At 31.5% G+C, this 13531-nt stretch overlaps 1 pseudogene across 1 annotated transcript; it reads right to left on the reverse strand.

Moving 5' to 3' along the window:
* Nucleotides 1-1408: 1408 nt before the first annotated feature.
* Nucleotides 1409-5007, reverse strand: LOC145558648 (auxin-responsive protein IAA26-like; annotated as a pseudogene). The gene is made up of 7 exons (XR_014092592.1): nt 4838-5007; nt 4163-4742; nt 4042-4043; nt 3153-3428; nt 2669-2813; nt 2048-2112; nt 1409-1919 (listed from the first exon to the last, which is right to left on the reverse strand). The product of XR_014092592.1 is annotated as an auxin-responsive protein IAA26-like (transcript).
* Nucleotides 5008-13531: the final 8524 nt, after the last annotated feature.

The following is a 13531-nucleotide window of genomic DNA, read 5'->3' on the forward strand; positions in this document are numbered from 1 at the left end:
TAGAATAATTTTAAGAAGCAACTTCATTGTAGACACCGTGTTAGTAGACCTCTCCCAATCTCCCATATTTGTCCTAAATCCTTCAAAAACTACTCCAAAAATTCACTCATACGAGTAGTCATAAAATGTCAAAGAGAAACCTACATTATATTCAAAAGGAGATCCATTTGTTTTTTTTTTTTAGGGATTTTCCATAATTTATTAGTTGAGTTTATCCTTTTTTCATGAAATGTGTCATTTTGCACCAAAAAAATACAAGAGGGACAAAATCCTACCTCAAAATTAAGCCAAAAGGGTGAAGCAAAACATAGACCTCGAGGTAGTACACAATTACCTAACCTATCCTATCCTATCCTATCCTATGTTGGCTAAGTAGGATATTACTAGATACCATAATTTATGAGCTCATATTACATTCAATACTCCTGGATCATAAATTCATAATCTCAGGAAATTCAGATATTTGATACCATAGCATAAAACAAAACATTAATGCTGAAAACTACATCTACATTATTCAGAAATGTATCCTATATTCCAATGTGGTTTTTAATGTTTAGGTTATGTGACAGAACAAAATATTCAGCCCTATTCAAGTCAAAATCAAGAAAATCCCCTATAATTATACTACTACTGATAATTGTACAACTTGCACTGTACATTTAATTAAAACCTACTTATATTCAGTTATTATTTGCCCCAACCATAAAGTAGACATAGGTGAAAGAAAATTAATAATTTGCCCAAATTACTTCTTTGAATAAGACATGATGTCTATGCTTAAAATTTGCAACTTTTCTTCATTTGTAAACTCTGTTGTTCTCGCGTACCTCTCTAGGTTTTCTATATACGATCATACTTTGTTTGATTTGAATTTGGTTTGATTTAATTCCATTCAGGTTATTTTTTTTATTGATGACTATCAGGATTCTATTTATGATGACCATCTTAATTCAATTCAATTTAAAAGGTAATTTGTGATTTTTACGCCTATTGATGAGGGTTTTTTTTTTTTTTTAATGAAAAATGAACCATTAGTAAATGAAACTAAGTTCCCATATAATTTGGTTTGAGTAAATGTCAAATATTAAGGGCATGTTCTAATAGACTGAAATCAGTTGAACTGAACTGAACTAAATTGAATTGAGCTGAAATGAAATGAATATTTTATAAGAAAAGAAAATTAGGAGCTGAACTGAACTGAGCTGAATTCAACTGAAAATAAACGTATGAGAACAGACCCTAAGTTAACTAGTTTCAAAAACAGTTCGTGTTTTTGTAGCTCTACCTCTACGGCACTCTAGTAATCTACTCCACAGGCTAAATAATTTAATGTACGACGAAAGGGATAAGGACGACATAGCTCATACTCTCATAGCCAACAAAATTTGCACCTGTGAAACTAATGTAAAACAAGAAAACATAAATTCACAATAGAGTAACTTGCATTGTCAAAATATAAAGTACTCCGTAAAATTCAAACCAAACAGAAATGCTTCAAGTATGAAGCTCTACTTTGTAAGTAAGACATTTCCTAGTTCGTCTAGCTCATAACATCAAATTACTCCTCTCAGTAGCAAGTGCCAAAAATCAGAACACAACATAAGAACAAACAAGCACAAGGCAACAACTCGAGTTTTCAAAAGAGTTATATCATTGAAGAAAACATATCTAAAACAAAACCATCAGTTTAGCTTATCTTCTTTTTACATAGGCGAATTGGATGATTAGACCGAATACACATCTTTTGCTCTGAGTTCGAACAATTTGTTGTTTCAGCAAGCAAGAACTGAACTAAGTTACTTAAACACAGAAAAATGGACTCCAATCCTCAACTCAATTTAGGAACAAATAGCATTTTGCTGCTCTTCACTTGGATGGACTCTCAATCGGTAGCTTGCCTTCTTTATTGACACCACCTACAGAATAACATCGATTTATCAAAAACTATTTTGTGGAGTTTTGTCAATTGTTTACTCCGTTATCCAACTTAACATTAAAGTATACGATTAAGCCAATTTTAAGTGGTTAATGGAATGGAACTCACGGCTTAGGGTAGACAGGTCGGAACTCTTCAATACACGTAACCTCTTTACAGTGGATACAAACATGCTGCAAAACAAACAAGTAATTTCAAGCGTCAACAAAATCAAAACTTGTATCATATAAAAAATTTGCAATTTCTTCAACATTGCTGACATAAACACACATCAGAGGCTGCTTATGGATCAAAACAGTAGGTTTATCCTGGAAGAGTTTTAAAATCCACAAGCAACTAAGTCCAAGGTACAAGCAATTAGAATATCATTAGCGCTGCTAAGCGACAAATTCTTCATGCAAATTGCCAAATTTTAGGATTAATTATAATGCAATCTTATGACGGAGTGCAAACATTGATTCTTTTACTCTTTTACAAAAACATTTATACCATTTACCTTGGACTGCAGGAAAATGCTTCACTAACCAACAAAACAATGCATATAATTGTCAACCAAATAGGACTCCTAATCCAGTTTTTCGCTTAATTAATCCAAATAAAAAGCTACCACATTGCTGTTTACGAAATGTCATGACCAATAAGAAGGACGCAACATGGGATAGAGCCGCATAAACTTGATTAAAAATACATAAATCAAATGCCAAGATCCAGAATTATAAAGATGCTTACTGCCATGGGACATCACCAACAAGCATCCTGTCTCCTTCGTTATCCTCATACACCAAAGTATATTCCCCACTTCCATCCAGCAATCCGGTAATAGGTTCCTGCTCTTGTTTGTTATCAATCGCACCAGCAGAAGAATCTCTTTGAGCTGATTGGAAAAACCACACGACAAACAATGTGAGCCAATTTTTCATCCATTAAACAACTACAACTTATCGGTATTAATCAACAAAATAAACCAACAAATAGATCCCTAATTAACCTCCACAGCTTCCTTACCCCCACAAATTAACAAGATTTTTTCTAATAACATGTCAGCCTCATGAAAACATGCCTACCTAAACTTGACTACAGAAAGCAACTATCAGTCAATATATTCATACTGTTTTATATGCATAATGCAACTGATCAACACTAGTAAACGCATTCGAAATTAACACCTAAAAAGCAGTTGACATTTTATCACAATGGAACAGAAGGGTTTCACCTGCAAGAAGCCCTCTGAAAAGCTCATCAACAGACGACGAGAGGCTATCATAGTTGTTATGTACACTCAGATCGACTTTCCTTCCAATCGGTACACCATCCATATTAATCTTCACAAATAGACCCTTGTGAGAATTGTCCTTAGCTGGTTTCTCATTCACAGGCTTACTTGGGATCGCACTCTGCGGTTCTGGAACCGATTTTCCTGAGCTACTGCTAGCAAGGTTCTTTCGAAACGATCGAATTGGAGGCCAACCCACAACTGGAGTAGGAGCAGCTATATAAAATTTTGCCCATTCATGATACAATCATCCACAAAACCAAGTCAACTACATAATCTAATCTGCTACAGTATATGCAACTACACATTCTTAAACAAAATAACCCATCAAATCACATAAACACATAGGAATTAAAGAAATCAACCATATATCAGACTAATAAACACATTTAATGTTTCTTGTACATTAAATTACTAATTATATTCCTTTCTCATTAATTCATTACACAACAATAACAAGCAATCCCCCATTTTTAAGTTCTACTCACTTTCTGTTTTCATCCTCAGTAGATTTGATCTAGAATAATATAATAACATAAATATAAATTTGTTCTTTGTTCATAACATAACATAAAAATTAGTTTGTTCTTTTTCAAAAGGCTAAGGACAAGACTGGTAGAAAACAATAAACATGGGAGCAGATCAAAGCCTAAAATTCCTCATCAAACAAAAACAAACATGGAAAAAACAAATTTCACACATAACTTTACAAAAATACAACTATTTTCAAGATAATAATTTCCTTAATAATAGTACTATAATAAAATAAATTCCAAGATTGCTACTGCTAGTAGTATAATGTTATAATGTATGGACCACATTCAAAAACATCTTCAACATACAGTGATGAATATACTCTGTTAACAAACATAAAAATTAATTTTCATTTTCTTCAATAAATATTTTTCAAATTATATTAAAAAGCAAAAAAAAGAGGAGTGAAATTGTACCTTTTCTGAGAAGTGTTGGGCACAGCTGTAAGAGCAGAAGAGGGTGAAAATGCCTTCTTTTCTGCAGACTGTAACTCTGCTATTCTAGTGCAACAGGGCTGTGATGAATCTTTTACCATGAGTCCATGACAGTCAAACCATTAGCTTGTTTAGGGCATGTTTGGTACTGCTGTTTTTCTTGATGATGATTTTGCAGAAATGCAGAATTACTTGTAGTTGGTGTTGGTGTTGTTGTTGGTGTTGTTGATGATGTTGTCCATAGTTTATGATTCTGCTCCTTACCACACCTGATCACACCACCATTGAAGTATCCTAGAGAGAGAAGTGATTCCTCTCTCTCTCTAGATTTAAGGCCTTGTTTGGCTGACCAATTTCCATTATCACCTGGTAATCCCAACCTTAGTTCTAGCTTGTTCTCTTCATTACATGATGAAGATGATAACCCATATATTTTTTCTGAATTTTTATGATTCCCATTTATTAAATCCAACAATTTTGGACTATTTTCACTCATTTTTTTTCTCACAAATATAAAATCAACCCAGATGAATATTTTTTAATTACTGACCACTAAATTCCTCTGCAAAACCAAAAAAAAAAATATATATTACAAAATATGATTAAAAAAAACTTGAGAACAAGAAATAAATGGAGAAGAAAATGTGAAGAACATACCTAGAGTGTGATTGTGGTTGTTACCCAGAAACTGAAATAGCAGAAAAATACCCACATCCTGAAAACAGGGAAAATATAACAATAAAATAAATAAAAATAAACTCAGAAATTAAAATTATGAGAAAATGAAGAAGGCAAAGCTGATAAATATAGGTTTCAATGTTTCAGAAAATGCTACCAACAACAACCAACATATAACAGCAAATTTGAAACCCCACAAAAAGGAACAAAACCCATTAAATTAAATTAAATAATAAATTATAAAAACACTTACCTTTTAATTTATTTTTGCAGAGAAATAAAAAAAAAAATTAATGGGGATTCTTTTTAGAGCACGCTTAGTGGGTCTCCTTTATTTCTGCTGCTTAAGATTAGTGATTAGATTAAGGAAGAAAGAAAAAAAAAAAAAGATGATTATTTTTTTTTATTGTTTGTGAATTTTAACTTTTTTAAGAAGATGAAGAAAAAATTAAAGAAGAAAATGAAAAACAGAATTAGAGGAAAAAGCACGCAACCCTGAAAAAATAGAGAGTAAGCAAAGCGTGGAGTGCTGACCTTCTTTGTTATTAGCAGCACAACATCCTAAACATCTTTCTTTTTAATAGGAGTGAGAAAGTGACGGAAAGATAAAAGTAGACAATTTTTTAAAAAATATTAAATAAAATTGAGAAAATAAAAATAAAAAAAAAATCTTACTGTACTGTTATAAAAAAAATAAAAAATAAATTAAAAAAAATTAATTGTGTCACTTCAATTTGGTTCATTTGTAGAGTTGAAGAAATGAACATATGGTTTATGGAGTGTATTAGGGCCTGTTTTCATTTACTGAACTCAAATGAACTGAACTGAACTGAACTAAGCTGAACTGAATTGAACTGAACTAAACTAAACTAAACTGAACTGAGCTAAGTTGAACTGAACTAAACTGAATTTCAACGTAAGATAACAGGCCCTTAGTGTGTGTATATATATATATGGAGAATTTTTTTTTTTTTTTTTTTTTTAATGAGTAAGGAAAATTTTCCTGCAATTAGGAGGAGGGGATCCAACTTGCTTGGCGTGAGAATCGAACCCCTCTTGTAGTAATGGCGGATCCAAAAAAAAATATTTGACGGGGTCAAAATATATTTACTGAATTTTAATGGGGTTTTATAGGGAAATATTTAATTTACATAGGAATTTTTTTCCCGTGCTCAAGTGGGGTTATGGGACCCCACTCAAACAGTGTGCATGTGAAAGCCGGGCCTCCAACCAACTAGGCTAACCTTGATTCTCTGTACTTCCTCTATTAATAGTTAATTGCAACAAAGGAATATTTTATATCTCACAAATAATACCCCTTTGTTGCAATTAACCATTAACGGAGGAAGTATAAAATAATGATGTTTATCTTAATTACTCTAATAAATAGGATTGTGTGGTATAGTGGTAAAAAAAATTACTTTTGGTATAGTGGTTGGATTTCTTGCCTAAGAAGAATTTTTCTATTTTTGATTATTTATGTGGAAGAGCTTTTGGGGTTTGTAGTGTAAAAAAGATGGTTGGTTTGTGTCTAATTCGAGTGTTATATTTTACTACTCCGTAGTTACAAGTTAAATATGAGAGTTTTTGACCTTTTCCTTCTTTAGGATCTTGAAACTTTTTTCAATTGGGGTTAAATAGTGTTGTTTTAATGTTCATGATTAATTTGGATTTTATCGCCAAATTGTTGTGCTTATTTGTAAAATAAATTGGTAAGCACCACCTAATTCCTATTTTATATCAAAAGACTGAAAAGAGTGAAAGAGATGAGGGTATATATATATTATATATAACCTTTTATGCTTTGTATTAACTCAACATCAACAACAATTAATTGTTATGTGTCATATTAGTTCAATAGCTTTGGCTAAAATTTTACTACTCCATAAGAAGTGTACTATGATTGTTTGGGATAGATCAAGACCACCAAGTGATTGGAAAATCGAAATTATAAGTTACTCCAAAAATTTAAGGTAAGGGGTTTGAGTGTCACCTCTATCACTTTCTATAATGGTAATTTTGCATGTAAAAAATAAGAGTTTAAAATATGACTTCTACCTAGTACAAGAAAACAAAACAAAACAAAAAAAAAATAGCAGAAAGTTTTAATTGTATTAATTAGTTATCTATAAACTCTAGTAGTTTTAAACTAAAGAAAATAATGGTCAAAATTTTGTATTTGAAACCGTTCAATAGGCTATGGGAAAAAAAACTCATACCGAGAGGCTAAAGAGGGTTGGATATGAATAGTTTGGGTCAATTTTGCTTGAACTTGGTCAACTTTTATTGAAGGCCAAGTTGGATATTATATGAGTCAAATTAGATTATGCTCTCAAGTCTCAAGGGTTGATATTTCCTTAAAAAGAAAAAAAAAAAAAAAAAAAAAACTTCGTATTATAAACAATTTAAGGGTCTATTCTCTTACGTTGAAATTCATTTAAGTTCAGTTCAGCTCAGGTCATTTCAGTTCAGTTCAGTTCATCTCATAATTTCCTTCTCTTATAAAATATTCATTTCAATTCAGTTCAGCTCAGTTCAGTTTAGCTCAGTTCAGCTCAGCTCAGTTCACCTCAGCTCGGCTCAGTTCAGTTCAGTTCAGTTCAGCTCAGCTCAGCTCAGTTCAGTTCAGTTCGGTTCAGTTGAGTTCAGTTAATGAGAACAGACCCTAAATCTAACTTTTGGACTATAAATATAAATTAACTCTTATATTCTGCACATTTTTGCAAATTGAATGTATCAAGTAGTGCATTAAGTTTCACAAATGCAAAACCCATCTCATTAAATATAAAATTTTTAAAGAATAAAAAAAAATCTCACAAATCATATTATTACGTGCAAATTGAAGGTATTTTTTTTTTTTTTTTTTTAAAAAAAAAAAAACTATTGAAGGTATCTAACGCATAATGTTTCATACATGCGGTCATGGGGAAGCACCTAATTAAAACATTAAATACGGTGGTTAAAGATATTACTCCGTAATACATAGTCTGTACTTTTTATGTTTTCTTTTACGAGTACAATATTTTTCCTATAAAACCAATGAATATAAATTTTTGTAATATTCAGAATTACAAAAATAAACGTAGGACTCGTAGTCATTTTTCAGAATTTTTTTCATTAATATACAAGGGACATGAAATAGTATTACAAATTTTGTCACACTCCAATATTAGCGTACATGTGAATATACACCTGAAAAAAATATGGTGTAACAAGAAGATTTACACGATCCAAACAGGCAGATGATGGCAGTAAATATACATGCAGATTTAATAATGAATGTCTCCAGAAAAGCAGGCCAATATTCAGTTTTAAGGCACTAAAAAAAGACGTCTTAATTAATTTTTAATAGAAATTCCTTTTTAAGGGTGTTAGATTTGTTGGTGATTGATTTACAACCGTAGATGCATTATATAATTAAATAAAAGAAGTAAGAAAATGGCAATAACAACACATAAATCAAGGAAAAAGCAGGAAGAAACAGTCGACATATGGTTGCAGCAGACGGTATCAGGTTGAAAGGACTCCTACTTTACATCTTTTGTCTACCATATTACACCCTTGTCTTTGTGAGCTTAAGGCCGATCACCTCTTCTCATAGATCAAACAACTTCATAATCAATTAGGGGGTGTTTGGCAAGTCGGAATTGAGGGTGGAATTGAGAATTTTAATCTGAATTGAAAAAATAAGCCTTGTTTGTTTGGTGGGAATGGGAATTAAAAAAGGGTTTGGGAATAGGATTATTTATGAGTGAATTCCCACCCTTTTATTACCTATGAAGGGTAGGTAATAAATAAATGGAAATGGTAATAGGGGAAAATGACATTTTTGACATTACTGAAAAGAATGAAATAATAATCTTAGTAAGAGTATTTTTGTAAAATTGTTATTTATTCCCTATATATTCCCATCCACTATCCAAACAAGGTATTGACATATTTTCATGTATTCCCATCAATTAATTTTCAATCTCATTCCCACATTTTAATCCCCAAACTCCCATTTCCACAATCCAAACGCCTCGTTAGTGGTGTGCCAAAATCATTTTTCAATAAATTGATAGAGTATAAAATATATTTCTAGAGCTTAACTATTAGTTTAACCTTTTAGTTTAGTTAGTTTATTAACATGGTATCAGAGCCACTGTGACACAAAATATCACGCGTTCGAATCTTATCCACCCTTATGTGATTAGGTATATCGAATGGGAGTATTTTAAGAATTTTTACATATGCCTAGGTGCATGATGTGCATCTATCATTAGTATTTATGTTTATGTGTAAATCTAAGACTCTACTTAAACTCTTAGTTGATGGTTAATTAATATAATTTCCCTTTCTCTTAATAAAAGTATATTTAAGACTCATCAAGGCAGTTTCAAAAAAAAAAAAAAAAAAAAAAAAGACTCATCAAGGCGAAATAATGTCACCTTATCACATTTCGACACTTTATTATATATCATTAAAGAATATTTCTATAAGAAGTACATTGCATTCAATTATATGAGTATTTTTCTTATACTTTGGCCAATAAATTACTTTTGCATAAAAATTATCATATTTTCGTATTTGGTATACTCTTTTTTTTTTTTTTTTTTTTTGACAAATATTTATACTCTCTATCCAATAATTAAAAATAAATTGCACCAAAAAAATAAATAAATAATAATTAAAAATAAATTTTTGAAAATACATGAATGTATTTGGTATACTCTCTATCCAATAATTAAAAATAAATTTTTGAAAATACATGAATTTGACGGATGAAATACATTAGAATCACTTTTCCTTCATTATTAATTACTTTCACAAGTTTTGTCAAAACTTGGCTTGAATTGCATGAGTGAAGTCATTAAACCGATTATTCCAAACGAGCTAGGAGGATATTAACCTAGTCCTCTATCATTATCAATTTATCATGTTAAATGTATAGTTATAAAAGCGAAACAAAATATACATTTTTTGTTTTTTCACATGCAAAATAAAAAAATTGAAAAAAAAAAGGTGAGCTTAGTAGGGAGTAGGGGTGAGCAAATCGGGGACCCGGTCAAAATTTTAGGACCCGGACTTGGAATTGGTTGGAACCGGGTCCTAAAATTCGGATCTGGAATTGGAATTGTTTCAATCGGGTCTTAAAATTTAGGAATTGGTATTGGAACCACCGGGTACCAGTTCCGGTTCCGGGTACCCACTTATGTATGTAATTGTTAAAATATATTACAAATTATAATTCTTATTTTAGTTAGGTTTATTTTTAGTGTTTAATACTTATATTTTTTATGCATTAAGCTATTTGTATTTATGTTAGGTATTAATAATACTTTTTTTAAATTTACAAATTAGATACATTCTACATATGTTTATTATTTAAAATTTATTTAGTTTAGCATATATTAGGTAACCGGGTACCCAACCAATTCCGGTTCCAAAAAGTTGAGAATTGAAATTGGTTATAACCGGATCCTTAATTTATTACCCGGAATTGGAACCACCGGGTCCAATTCCGATTTTGGACCCGCCGGTTCATAACCGGTTCCGGTTCCAATTCCGGATACCAGGAATTTTCGCTCACCCCTAGTAGGGAGGCTAGGGACCAATTAATTCAGGTGATTTTCAATTTTGTTTTGATCAAATGGATGGTTCGATTAGAAATCAGCTTGACTATTAAAGTTACTTTTAACTGTTTAGGGCATATTCACTTTAGCTTAATTTAAGTTCAATTCAATTCAGCTCCAATCAGTTCAGTTTAGCTCTTAATTTCCTTCTCTTATAAGATATTCATTTCAGCTCAGTTCAGTTCAATTCTAATCAATTCAGTTTTTATTTAGTTTACCTTAGTTAAGTAAATGTGAACAGACCCTTAGTTTACAGACACTGTAACATTTAATTTGTCACTTGAAGTTCGGAAGTAATAAGGTATGGATTCAATATTTGATAAACTCCTATTCAGGTCAGTATCGATTGCGAATAAAGTTATTCCGTGTTTAGTTTTGAGAGTCTAAATAGGGTATTTCAAGTCAAATAATCAAAGCATAGTTAGTTTGAAGGTAGAGTGAGTGTAATTGTGAGTTGGGAGAAGACATAAGACTATAAGAGGCGTGTTTGGACCGCGTAGTGAAATTTGGTCTACTTTGGCAAGTTTCTTTTTGGCGAACAATGCCAAGCATTTTAATTGATGTCACTTTGATTGTGGACACGGGCTATCCGCAAATGTTACCTGAGCTAGCTATTTGCCTATTTGGCATCTATTGTTGCCACTATATACATGTTACAACTTACAAGTGTCAGCTTGTAAAAGGTAGTACGATTTTTTTTTTTTTTTTTTTTTTTTTTTTTTTTTTTTTTTTTGGGCTGAAATAAACTTTGTTTTTTTTAGTTTTTTTTTTTTTGATAAGATGAAATAAACTTTGTTTGGTGGCTACTTCCTGTCTTCCTCCATCCCTTTATTTTTGGCCCATTGTTATTTTAAGGTTAAATTTTGAAAACTTTTATCATAAATTACCATTAATTTATAAAAGATATTAGTTATGAGTGGTCTTGTTAGATCCGTCTTATTGTATATTTTATTAATATTACATTTTTATAATTTTTACGTGTATGTAAATAAATATATAGGCATTGTAAGACGCGTCTTGGAGACCGTATACAGTCAAATGAGACAGAGGGAGTACATTATTTATGACACATAATAGCTTTATTTTTTGAGAATAAGGCCCTATGATAGTTTTCCTTATATATATGCTTATCTGAACTTATATGATCTGGTCTGGTCTGAATATCAAATTTGACCAAACTTTGACTTTAATTATACGATAATTTATATGGAAAAAATATCTCAAGTGGGGTCTTGTTAGATTCGTAATAATGTGTACTTTATTAATATATGATTTTCAGAATTACTTTATTCTTTTATAAGTGGTCATATGATATGGCTATCCAAACACAAGACGGGTTGAAATACATATATTTTTTTCCTATTTTGTTTTGTTTATTTTAAGGCAAATCCTTCCCACATTGCATGTGTTCGTTTAAAATATTTAATACTTTCTCGATTTCTGAAAATTCGGTAGGTTGACTTGACTCATCTACTTATTATGAAGTATCGCTTGTTTTCGTTGACTGAAAAGAATTAAACTGAATTGAAATGAATATTTTATAAGAGAAGGAAATTAGAAGCTGAATTGAACTGAAAATAAACGTATGAGAATATGCCCTAAATCTTCAATACATTAAGTGTGATCCCAAATTTTCATCTTAAAATCAATTGAGTTTAATTTTGATTTATTTTAAATTAAATCATTTATATTTTTTTTTATCGTCCCTTAAATAATTTATGTTTTTAATTTAAATTGATAATACTTCTAATTTCAACTGTTTATATCAAAATTAAGTTCAAATGTGAATTATTAAATAGAGCCTTATAAAAATTTATCTTAATTTTGGTTATAAATTATCAAACACATTAAAGTTGTTATTTGGAATAAAAAATGTAATAAAAATTAATCATAGAAGGAATTAAGGATGACAATAGGGCGGGTCGGATGCGGATGATGGTACCTCCATACCCACACCCGCCTAAAAATCTTATAATCATCCCCGCCCCACTACCCGTGGTGGGTACAATATCCACATCCATACCCGCCCCACCAGGTCCCGCCCCATCACCCACTTGAATATTCATACCCACCTCATACCCGTCCCAAAATCGTCCCAAACCCTTTGTCATGATGCTCTATTGCATCACATTAATGACGATTATATCAAATTAGGTTAAGAAAATTGAGACTTTCACCATTCAAGCTTATTGAGTCTTAAGGGGTATTAAGTTTCATAAATTCTCAACTCTTCTAAAAGAAATATGGTGCTAGTATAAGGTGGGTACGGGGCGGGGTGAATATGGGGCGAGTCTACTCTAAAATCCATACCCACCCCATCACTCATGGCGGGTACACATTTTATACCCATCCCTGCCCCATCACCAGCCAAACCTCTCAATTAGGCGGGAATGGGACGGGTCTCTCATTTAATCCGACCCACTGCCATCCCTAGAAGGAATGTAAATTACAACGTCATATAGATGATTTAATGGTGTTGAGTTAATGCTAAGATCATCACTAGACACCATGTTCAGTAGGAATGGGCGGGCCATCGGGCCCTTACACAGTCCTATAATTGGTGTACATGAGCGCGCGTGGTAAGCTCGTGACTCTTAAGGGGGGGTATGCCCTCCGTCCACCCAACATGCATTTCCGCTACTTTGATGTAAGTCGGCGCATTATATCCCTTATGGACCCACCCTTGACCCTACCCCCTATCAAATCCAAATATACTAATGTAATTGGATCAAATCACACTAATTACTTGGATGGTTTTAGGCTAGCATTTCCAAGGCTTAAATCAAATTGCAAGCTCTGTTCTTTTGAGCTTTTGGACATAACAGATCGTCAGAGTTAATTTCAAGAGAGTATAGCAGATTAATATTAATATTAATATTAGTAATTAATAATTAATTTATTAATAATATTCAACTATTAATTAATTACTATTTATCAATTATTAATAATTATTTATACTAGAGTATATAGCAGAGCATGTGTTAGCAAATCAAAGCAAATTTCAACAGAGCATAGCAGAATAATAATAATTATTAATTTTTAGTTTTATTATTTTTAC

The sequence above is a fragment of the Chenopodium album genome, chromosome 9 (genome assembly GCF_948465745.1).
Source record: "Chenopodium album chromosome 9, dcCheAlbu1.1, whole genome shotgun sequence".
Lineage (NCBI taxonomy): Eukaryota > Viridiplantae > Streptophyta > Magnoliopsida > Caryophyllales > Amaranthaceae > Chenopodium > Chenopodium album.